This window comes from Aquarana catesbeiana, linkage group LG04 (genome assembly GCF_042186555.1).
Source record: "Aquarana catesbeiana isolate 2022-GZ linkage group LG04, ASM4218655v1, whole genome shotgun sequence".
Classification (NCBI taxonomy): Eukaryota; Metazoa; Chordata; class Amphibia; order Anura; family Ranidae; genus Aquarana; species Aquarana catesbeiana.
In genome coordinates, this window is record NC_133327.1 from 568,245,284 (window position 1) to 568,257,537 (window position 12,254).

General features: G+C 40.8%; 1 protein-coding gene and 1 long non-coding RNA gene across 12 annotated transcripts in view; one reads left to right on the top strand and one right to left on the bottom strand.

The window, feature by feature from the left end:
• LOC141140654 (uncharacterized) overlaps nt 1–12,254 on the top strand; it is a 905,916-nt gene that overhangs the window by 892,522 nt on the left and 1,140 nt on the right. The gene's annotated exons all lie outside the window — the stretch shown is intronic.
• The window catches only part of ACOXL (acyl-CoA oxidase like), a 513,410-nt gene that overhangs the window by 51,807 nt on the left and 449,349 nt on the right, over nt 1–12,254 (bottom strand). The gene's annotated exons all lie outside the window — the stretch shown is intronic.

The following is a 12,254-nucleotide window of genomic DNA, read 5'->3' on the forward strand; positions in this document are numbered from 1 at the left end:
AGAGCACGTCTCCGCCGACTGATATACGGGGCTCAGGTAAGTAAAACAGAGGGCTAGGGGGCTGGTCACTGCCAAGAGTTTTTTCACCTTAATGCATCCTATGCATTAAGGTGAAAAAAGACGAGGGCTTACAACCCCTTTAAGCTGGGAATTTTCTTTGGTTTTGTTTGACATGCGTCACCCTACCATGTGCTTCTTGCTGCGAAGGCCAGTTATAGGTAAGGGCAGTGGCAATTTGTTTGTCTAAACACACAGATCTACGTCCTGTCAGGGGAGAGAACTTATCGTATGTTCCTTGCATATAGGAACACCGATCAGTCTCCTCCCCTCATCAGTCCCCTCCCCCCACAGTTAGAATCACTCCCTAGGACACACATTTAACCCCTTCAGCGCCCCCTAGTGTTAACCCCTTCCCTGCCAGTGACATTTATGCAGTAATCAATGCATTTTTATAGCACTGATCGTTTTATAACTGTCAATGGCCCCAAAATAGTGTCAAAAGTATCCAATCTGTCTGCTGCAATGTCACTGTCGCAAAATCACAGATCGCCGCCATTAGTGGTAAAAAAAAAGTTAATATAAATGACATAAATCTATCCCCTATTTTGTAGACGCTATAACTTTTGCGCAAACCAATCAATATACGCTTATTGTGATTTTTTTTTTACCAAAAATATGTAGAAGAATACATATAGACCTGAACTGAGAAAAAAATGTTTTTTTTTTTTTAAAAATGGGATATTTATTATAGCAAAAAGTAATAAATATTGTGTTTTTTTCAAAATTGTCGATTTTTTTTGTTTATAGCGCAAAAAATAAAAAACGCAGCGGTGATCAAAGAAAACTTTGTGGGGAAAAAAATGATCAAAATTGAATTTAGGTACAACGTCGCATGACCGTGCAATTGTCACTGAAAGTGTGACAGCGCTAAAAGCTGAAAATTGGCCTGGGCAGGAAGGGGGTGAAAATGCCCTGTATTGAAGTGGTTAAGGAGAGATGGGCTCCCTCCAGACTCACCTGCCCTCTATCTATCCATTATTATGCATGTGCTTCTGCTATGAAGGCTCTCAAAAATGTATAGCATTAGGCCTGCAGATAATACTGGGGTGCCGTAAAGTGGCTCTGCAGCTTATGCATGTATTTACAAATGTGTGCAAATTAAACCCCTATTTTTCAGTCATACTGTTAGATAGGATAATTTGGTTGGTTGCAAGCTGGTTGGTAAGTTGAGCTGGGAATTTTCTTTGGTTTTATTTGAAAGGTGGAATAATGCTTTAAGTCACAGATGGGTAGATGGCTCACTACAAACAAATGGACATCTTACTGTCCTCAAATGTTGCATAAGAACAAAACCAACTTTCTTTACCAACAATTTAGAAACTGTGCAAATTTACTAACTATCCAGAGTGCTTACACTGATCAGTTATGCCTACATTAACTTGACATTTTCCCTATGACATTTTCATTGCTTATTTTTGAACTACTCATAATTTTTGATCACAAAGATACAGTATTTGCGGCTTATAAAGAAAAAAAACAAAACAAAAAAAAAAACAACTCAGCTATTCTCTGTATTCAAACAGCTCAGTTCAGTTTAAGATGATATATTACAAACTGAAAATTTACATCATTAAACCTCAAAGATAAAAAGATACAGTATAAAGTTTGAACTAAGAGCTAAGTATTTTTAAAACTGCTGAATGTTACAAGCAAATTGTATAAATAAACATAGTGACATAGTAGGTGAGGTTGAAAAAAAAACACAAAAAAAAAGTCTATCAAGTCCAACCTATGAGTGTGATTATATGTCAGTATTACATTGTATATCCCTGTATGTTGTGGTCATTCAGGTGCTTATCTAATAGTTCATTGAAACTATTAATGCCCCCCGCTGAGACCACCGCCTGTGGAAGGGAATTCCACATCCTTGCCGCTCTAATGCCCCGTACACACGGTCGGATTTTCCGACAGAAAATGTGTGATAGGACCTTGTTGTCGGAAATTCCGACCGTGTGTAGGCTCCATCACACCATTTTCCATCGGATTTTCCGTCACACAAAGTTTGAGAGCAGGATATAAAATTTTCCGACAACAAAATCCGTTGTCGGAAATTCCGATCGTGTGTACACAAATCCGACGGACAAAGTGCCATGCATGCTCAGAATAAATAAAGAGATGAAAGCTATTGGCCACTGCCCCGTTTATAGTCCCGACGTACGTGTTTTACGTCACCGCGTTCAGAACGATCGGATTTTCCGACAACTTTGTGTGACCGTGTGTATGCAAGACAAGTTTGAGCCAACATCCGTCTGAAAAAATCCTAGGATTTTGTTGTCGAATGTCTGAACAAAGTCTGACCGTGTGTGCGGGGCATTACAGTAAAGAACTTTCTACATAGTTTAAGGTTAAACCTCTTTTCTTCTAATTTTAATGAGTGGCCACGTGTCTTGTTAAACTCCCTTCTGTGAAAAAGTTTTATCTCTATTGTGGGGTCACCAGTATGGTATTTGTATATTGAAATCATATCCCCTCTCAAGCGTCTCTTCTCCAGAGAGAATAAGATCAGTGCTCACAACCTTTCTTGTACTCGCTCCATTTCCAGTACATCCTTCCTGAGGACTGGTGCCCAGAACTGGACAGCATACTCTAGGTGCGGCCAGATCAGAGTCTTGTAAAGCGGGAGAATTATCGTTTTATCTCTGGAATTAATCCCCTTTTTAATGCATGCCAATATTCTGTTTGCTTTGCTAGCAGCAGCTTGGCATTGCATGCCATTGCTGAGCCTATCATCCAGTAGGACCCCCAGGTCCTTTTCCATCCTAGATTCCCCCAGGGGTTCTCCCTCCAGTGTATAGATTGCATTCATATTTTTGCCACCTAAATGCATTATTTTACATTTTACTACATTGAACCTCATTTGCCATGTATTTGCCCACCCCATTAATTTGTTTAGATCTTTTTGCAAGGATTCCACATCCTACTGAGAAGTTATTGCCCTGCTTAGTTTAGTATCGTCCGCAAATACAGAGATTGAACTGTTTACCCCATCCTCCAGGTCATTTATGGACAAATTAAATAGGATTGGTCCCAGCACAGAACCCTGGGGGACCCCACTACCCACCCCTGACCATTCCGAGTACTCCCCATTTATCACCACCCTCTGAACTCGCCCTTGTAGCCAGTTTTCAATCCACGTACTCACCCTATGGTCCATGCCAACGACCTTATTTTGTACAGTAAACGTTTAAGGGGGAAATGTGTCAAATGCTTTTGCAAAATCCAGATAAACCACATCTACGGGCCTTCCTTTATCTAGATGGCAACTCACCTCCTCATAGAAGGTAAATAGATTGGTTTGGCAAGAACGATTCTTCATGAATCCATGCCGATTACTGCTAATGATACGGTTCTCATTAATAAAATCTTGTATATAGTCCCTTGTCATCCCCTAATTCCCAGGGATGTATTTTGGGCCCTTTTTAAATATTGGTGCTACATTGGTTTTTCTCCAATCAGCTGGTACCATTCCAGTCAGTAGACTGTCAGTAAAAATTAGGAACAATGGTCTGGCAATTACTTGACTGAGTTCCCCAAGTACCCTTGGGTGCAAGCCATCTGGTCCTGGTGATTTATTAATGTTAAGTTTCTCAAGTCTAATTTTAATTCTGTCCTCTGTTAACCATGGAGGTGCTTCCTGTGATGTGTCATGAGGATAAGCACTGCAGTTTTGGTAACTGAAGCCCCCCGATTCCCCCGTGAAGACTCAGAAGAATAAATTCAATACCTTCGCCATCTCCCCATCCTTTGTAACCAGATGTCCTTCCTCATTCTTTATGGGGCCAATATGGTCTGTCCTCCCTTTTTTAGTGTTTACATACTTAAAGAATTTCTTGGGATTTTTTTTTTGCTGTCCTCCGCTATGTGTCTTTCATGTTCTATCTTAGCCGTCCTTATTGCACCCTTACATTTCTTGTTGCATTCTTTATAAAGTCTGAATGCCGATGATGATCCCTCAACCTTGTATTTTTTGAAGGCCTTCTCCTTTGCTTTTATATCCATTTTTACATTGGAGTTAAGCCATCCAGGACTTTTGTTCGCTCTTTTAAATTTGTTACCCAATGGGATGCATTGGCTAATGCCCTTATTTAATATGCTCTTAAAGCAAACCCATCTCTCCTCTGTGTTCTTTGTTCCTAAGATTTTATCCCAATTTATGCCTTCTAGCAAGGTTTGTAGTTTAGGGAAGTTGGCTCTTTTGAAATTCAGTGCCTTTGTATTGCCCTTATGTTTCCTATTTGTGTGATTTATACTGAAGCCAATTGACCTGTGATCACTGTTACCTAAATTGCCCTGTATTTCCACATCTGTGATCAGGTCTGTCTTGTTGGTAATCAGTAGATCCAGTAACGCTTTATTTCTAGTTGGTGCATCTACCATCTCCCATAAAATTGTCCTGCAAGACATTTAGGAACTGGTGAACCTTAGATGAATGCGTGGTTCCCTCCGAAGAGTCTATGTCTGGATAGTTAAAATCCTCCATTATGATAACACTTCCCATCCCTGCTGCTAATACAAATTGTGATAAGAGATCTGTCTCCCCTTCCTCCCTAAGGTTAGGGGGCCTATAGCATTTCCCCTTAGCTTCATCCCTTTGGAGCTCTACCCATAAGGATTCCACCTCCTCCCTAGCTCCCTTAGTGATGTCATCTCTCACATTCACTTGTACATTATTCCTGATATATAGGTATACCCCTCCCTTTTTTTTTACCCTTTCTATCCTTGCAATAAAGGGTATACCCTTGAATGCTTGCCAGCCAATTATGAGAGCTGTTGAATCAGGTCTCTGAAATTCCCACAAAATCCAAATCCTCCTTGTACAACAGTATCGATAGTTCACCCATCTTGTCCGCCAGGCTCCTGGCATTGGTGAACATGCCACGTAGTTTAGACTGGTGGCATATTATCCTCTTAAATGTTTTCATGAACAAAAAGCTTTTTTTGTCTTAAAGTGCTGGGATCTTTCTGGCAAGATCAACAGGTATTTTTTGTACTTGCTGAAAATGTTCTTAGCCTGAAAAATGAAAATGAATGCAGCAACTACATCTAAGGACTGGTAAACAGCAATATAATATTATTTTGTGCAAGGGTTTAGTTATCCATCTTGGATGGATTGGGGAAAGGTTAGAACCTCTCATAGATGGGGCAGGGAAATTCCCCCAACTTCCTTTTCTGGTGACTGGTGCTACCTTAGACAGTATTTGATGCCCCCCTCTCTTCCACCAAGGGGAGTGTGAAAAAACAGTTCTGAATATGTTCACATTTTGGAGCTAACTGACTCTCCCTACCCCCTATGTGACCTCTAATGCTGGTCATAAAGGAGTTGAAAACCGAAGGAAAATTCTTGTCAATCGTCAGCTTGTTCGCTGTTCGCATAATTAGAATTCTAGCTGCGACATGTAATTTTTGTGCCACAGTTGAAAGTGCCTGATCCAACATGCTAGATTTAAAAAAACAAAAACAAATGATGGCACAGACGTATGCTCTGTTTTTCGATCGTCAGAGTGTTTGGTTTTTGACTCGTCTATGGTGGCTGGTCCAAGCCATTTACCAAGCACTGTCACATGGAACGATTAAAGTGAATCACATGGTATTTTCTAAGGCCCTAACTAGCAGAGAGATTTGGTGCTCAAGGGCGGGGGTAACATTAGCAAGTGCAGAGCAGGATGGGGGGGCGAGGGGGGACCGGGGGGGCTTGGAGGGGATGGTGACATGAGCCCATTAGGGAATATGGTGATAGGGAGGCACCAGGTTGGTGCCTCCAAGGTCCATATATTGAACAAAAAAGGGGTCTGCCCAGCCTGCCAGGCATTTTGTTCCAGACAAGAGGGGAGGTGGTTGGGGAGGGGGGTTTGGGAGGTTTTTGGGGGGGGTGGCGAGGGATGGGGAGGGATCAGAGTGCATCTCTGGATTGGCCGGACGCTCCTATTAGGGTGAAATATGGGAGTTGTAAATTTGGTCACGTATAATGTAAGGGGATTAAACACAGCAAAAAAAAGGTATAAAATAAATAAGGAATTGAAGTATTTGGAAGCAAATGTGGTGTGCCACCAGGAGACTTATATCACTCACTCATCAGGAGATAGCTTGGCGTCACAGCAGTTCCCAAAGTGGTTCTATGGTGATGCAAGATCAATACACTCAAGGGGTGTGGCTATTGGATTTGATAGGACAATGATGTTTGTAGAGGGAGAGCGTCTGGCCGACCCAGAGGGAAAGTATCTCTTTATAAAAGGGAAATTGTTTGACATGATGTGTACAATAGCTAATATCTATTCCCCAAATAGAGACCCTGATAAATTTCTAAGGAAAGTACTAAAAAAAGCTTGAGAAGTTTAAGGAAGGGAAATCAATGATTACAGGGGACTTAAATTGGAGCATGGACCCAGGGTTTGATACTTCAGGAGGCGCTTCTAAACCTATAGCTCATAAACGGGAGGAACTTAAAAAAAATGCTTATAACCCTTCAGCTAATGGATGCATGGAGGATTTGCCACCCAAAGAAACGGGATTATACTTTTATTCCCCTATACATAAATCATTTTCGAGGATTAATTATATCCTGATAGAACACCAGTTAATCCCATATCTTAAGACTGCAGAAATCAAAGCAATCACACTGTCCGACCATGCCCCAGTGCAAATCCAATTGGAGATAACTTGAGATGCTTGGACAGGGATGAACTGGAAATTGAAGGACTCTCTCGTCCAGGACCCGGACTCTGTTGAAAGGATAGAGCAGGAATTGAAGGCATATTTTGAGATAAATGATACAGAGGAGGTGTCTAGGGCCACTCTCTGGGAGGCACACAAAGGTTATATAAGAGGGATCCTGATCAGTATTGGAGCAGGGAAAAAGAAAGAAAGGGGGAAAAAAATGCCACTTCTTTATAAGGAGATCCAGGAACTCAAACAAGTTACGCGACCAAGGGGGATGCCTGAAAGGCAAGAACTAATAGAAAAAATAAGGGAATTAGTCGAACTGCTAGAACAAGATAGGAAATGTGCCTTCCATACCATAAATAAGGAAAAGTATCAGGGGGTAATAAATCAGGCAAATGGATGGCGAGAAGGGTTAAGGAAAAAAAGAATAAGACCTTTATACCCAAGATTAGAGAGGAGGGAGGTGGGTAAAAATTTTCCTCCCCTAATATAGCTAAAATATTTCACTCCCACTATAGTGCTTTATACAAGGTGGGCTGGAAAGAGGAAGAGGGAGAGAGGAGGAAGGAGGCTATGAGGGAGTACCTGCGGGACCTAGACCTTCCCGGGGCAGAGAAGGAGGAGGTAGAGCTCCTCGAGACTCCTATCTCGCAGAAGGAGGTAGAAAGAGCGATAAGTAACACTGCCCTGGGAAAGAGCCCAGGCCCCGATGGATACTCCATATCATACTATAAAAAATTTTCGAAATTTTTGGTACCTAAACTTTGTAATTACCTAAATGCTTTAGGAGAAAAGAGATGTCCCGAGAGGAATCCCTCTTGGCTAACATCACTCTTATCTTGAAAGAAGGAAAGGATCCAACATCCCCAGGTAGTTATAGACCAATCTCGTTATTAAACACAGACAAAAATTTTTTTGCCAAAATACTAGCAGATAGGCTGGCTGAAGGCCTGGTTACCTAGATGGGTTCATAATGATCAGGTGGGGTTTGTCCCTGGTAGGTGGGGAGAGATAACTCCCTGAAATCCATCCTTTTGATTCAGGAAGCAATTAGGAGAGGTACCCCTGCAGTCTTCATGTCAATTGATGCCGAAAAGGCTTTTGATAGAGTTGACTGGGGGTTTATGTTTGAAACACTGAAGCACTTGGGAGTCAGAGAGAGGATGATGAGATGGATTGCTTCCCTCTACCGGCATCCAAGAGCCAGAATTAGAGTAAATGGAACCCTGTCTTCTCCCCTTGAATTATTTAACAGGAGAAGACAGGGTTGCCCTCTGTCTCCAACTTTGTTCATAATAACTTTGGAACCCCTACTGGCTGCGATCCGTAAGAACCCAGACATTAAGGGAATTTGGGCGGGAGAAAGGGAATACAAGGTAGCGGCATTTGCAGACAATCTGCTTTGCTACATCTCAAACCCCAGAACAACAATCCCTATAGCGCTTGAGGAGTTCAAGCGCTATGGGGAACTTACAAATTTTAAAATAAACATGGCTAAATCGGAGCTCTTAAATATAAACACTCCCTATAAGAGAGCAGAAGGCAATCCAACCTAGGTTTCCTTTAGCTTGGCGTAGGAAGGAGTTGGGATATTTGGGCATTAAAATGACATCAACCCCCGTGCGACTTGTTTAAAGCTAACTATATTCCCTTGCTCAATAAGATTAAGGACCAACTGATTTGGATGAGGTATAGATCTTTATCGTGGATTAGCAGGATAAACGCAGTTAAAATGTTTGTCCTGCCAATGCTGATTTATACTTTTCAAATGATTCCAATTGCACCCCCCCTGATTTCTTTCGAAAACTACAAAACTATGGTATTAAGGTATATCTGGGCACATAAACGCCCTAAGATAACGTATGATATCCTGGTTAAAGAAAAAAAGACAGGGAGGGATGGGAGCTCCAGATTTTAAAAAGTTTTATCAAGCAATTTCTATCTCTAGAATCATAGATTGGCTGTACAGTAAAAAAGAAAAAAGTTGGGTGAATATAGAATTAGCACAAAGTAGGGTGGATATAGAAAAGATGATATGGATCCCACCACGATTTTGTGAGTTAGGACACAGCAGTAATTTTTTGACGAGCAACACATTCAAGATTTGGGATAGGTTAAGTAAGAGATTCCATTGGGATTATAATTCACCACTAATATCACTTATTAACACTAATTATTTCAAGCCAGGGAAGGAGGAACACTTATATTTTACAAGGTGGGCTAAAAAAGATTTGATACAACTGCAGGATGTGATGAGGGGTAATAGACTTTGCACTTATACAGAAATCACACGGGAATGGGGAAACAAACCCCTGGATAAATGGAGGTATGCTCAGATACAGCACTTCACACACTCTCCCCCACAACCACTGAGGGTAAGAGGCCAACTTAGAACAATAGAAAAATGACTAGGCTCCCCCTTGAGTGCAATTGGTAATATATCTAAAATCTACAAAATACTTAGGGATGAAACACATAATGGATTCCCCGCTTACCTGGATATGTGGGAAAGAGAAATAGGGTCCCTGAGAGACGAGGAACATAGGCTTAAGATATTAAAAATGGTTTATTTATCGGCAAAAGACACCCAGACGCATTAAATGAGTTATAAGCTAATGGCAAGGTGGCACGTGACCCCCTCAGAGGGCGCATGAGTTTAGGTCAGAGAATCCCTCAACCTGTTGGAGGGGGTGTGGGGCCTTGGGAACTTTTGCGAATCTCTAGTGGGAGTGCCCAAAAATGTATACCTTTTTGGGGGAAATCAAAGAAACAATTTTACAGATAACGGGAGAACGGATTAAAAAAAAAATCCATGGACGTACTTGTTTCACGATACAGACAAGAAAGCTTCCCAATATAGTGGGTCATTGGTCCCGTTTCTCCTGAACACTGCTAAAGCTTTAATCCCATGTTTCTGGAAAACCTCGGAAGCCCCAAGGTGGAAAGAATGGATAATAAGGGTGGAGTGGGCGAGATCTATGGAGGAGTCAATACATTCAATAGAAGGTTCACGGGATAAATACCTAAAGTTATGGAAGAAATGGCTGGATTTTAGGAAAACGGAGAAGAGTCGGCTATTGATGGAGACATAGAGGCAGCTGGTGTAGTAGGAGAAAGAGAGGGGGGATGGGGGGTATAGTTTAGAGATTTTTTTTTCTGGATTTGGGGATGAGGGGTAATGTGTGACTTACTTTTAATGATTGTAGTGAGCTTAAACTCCCTTTGCTGGGAATTATATGCATTTTTGTACTGTTATAAAATAAAATAAAGAATATATAAAAAAATAAAGTTATTTGCATACTATCAAATACACATTAAACTTTTGATAACCTACTTTCTTGCATTCCAACACAGGTAAAACTGCAAAAATGTTCTGTAAAGCCAACAATACATGTTTTCATTACTTGTGATTACTGCTGGCAGATCATTGTGTTATCCTGGCTGGGAAGCCATCAACCTTGACAGTGTTAATGGGAGAATCGAGCGATTTTCTTTTCTTCCGTGGAAAACAGACAGAAAATGAAATCACCTATGACCTTCCTAATTTCCCAAATCAAAACAACAAAAGCTAAACAATTGGAGCACTGTGCCTAACACTGTTGTGTAGAGTGGGTTTAACCCCTTCATGCCTAAGGGTAAAACAAATCTTAATGCCTAAGCACAATTTTGCAATGTGTTAGTGTAAACTGTTCCTATCATCCCAAGCTGGATTATACCTTGTTTTATTCAGGACATTTGTTTGGTGGTAAATGGTAATGGATATCTCCTGAAAACTGGGCCAAAATAGTGTAAAAAAAAAAATTCTTAAATTTAGCTGTATATTTCTTGTTACCACCATAACCTACCGCTAAAGAACAACCCAAAATAAATTGTCCTGCTCCAGACGATTGCAGCGATAACACATATGTGTATGTTAGTTGTTGTATGTACCCGTAGTACATCCCAGAAACAATAGTGCGCATTTTGCTTTTTTTAATTCTGCCTAAAAAACACTGATATTAATTTAAAAAAAAATATATTTTTTTAAATCCTGCCCAAAATATACTGACCATGACCTTTAACCCTTACTTGACCCAAACACTAACCCTGGCACTGACCTAGATCAAACCTTGATCTAGCTATTTTTTATTTTATTCTTTTATTATTTATTTTTCACGCACAGGTTTTTCTTCTCTCTGAATGAAGAGAAAGCGATACACTGTATCTTTCCTCTCCATTCACAGAGACAACAACACAGGGCCGGCTTCACTGACTGATCTCTGTGGTAGCCAACCAGAGGCTATCACAGCGATCACGTGACTCAGAACCGGGAGTTCTGAGTACTGATTGTTAGTACGGGACCCGGGGCTCCCGGTGAGACTCCAGTCTCTGTGCTGGGAGCGCACTGTGTTGCGTGCAACCAGCGTAAAGACAGATACCTATATATATGCGGCCACACAGAAAAAAGCCCAGTCCAGTGGGGCCATATATGTGCATACTGTCGGCGTGAAGGGGTTAAAAATTCCCCCGCATTAGTGTATATGTATGGAAGTTGTATAATGTGTTCTTACCTTGTAAACTTTTCTACTGTACTATTTTCTTCCTACAACCCAAAAACACAGGGGCAGGTTATCGCAGGATATACAGTATCTCACAAAAGTTAGTACACCCCTCACATTTTTGTAAATATTTTATTATATCTTTTCATGTGACAACACTGAAGAAATTACACTTTACTACAATGTAAAGTAGCGAGTGTACAGCTTGTATAACAGTGTAAATTTGCTGTCCCCTCAAAATAACTCAACACACAGCTATTAATGTCTAAACCGCTGGCAACAAAAGTGAGTACACCCCTAAGTGAAAATGTCTAAATTGGGTCCAATTAGCCATTTTCCCTCCCCGGTGTCATGTGACTCGTTAGTGTTACAAGGTCTCAGGTGTGAATGGGGAGCAGGTGTGTTAAATTTGATGTTATCGCTCTCACTCTCTCATGCTGATCACTGGAAGTTCAACATGGCACCTCATGGCAAAGAACTCTCTGAGGATCTAAAAAAAAGAATTGTTGCTCTACATTAAGATGGCCTAAGCTACAAGAAGATTGCCAAGACCCTGAAACTGAGCTGCAGCACGGTGGCCAAGACCATACAGCGGTTTAACAGGACAGGTTCCACTCAGAGCTGGCCTCGTCATGGGCCCAATTTGGACATTTTCACTTAGGGGCGTATTCACTTTTCTTACCAGCGGTTTAGACATTAATGACTGTGTGTTGAGTTATTTTGAGGGGACAGCAAATTTACTTTGTTATACAAGCTGTACACTCACTACTTTACATTGTAGAAAAGTATAATTTCTTCAGTGTTGTCACATGAAAAGATATAATAAAATATTAACAAAAATGGGAGGGGTGTACTCACTTTTGTGAGATACTGTGTTTATTATATAGACTCCATGTGATTTTTGTATTTATTTATCATACACTGCAACTATACCCTTCTTGAATACACATATAGTATAGGGTACTATACAAATTATTTTGAACAAAGTGATGTTTT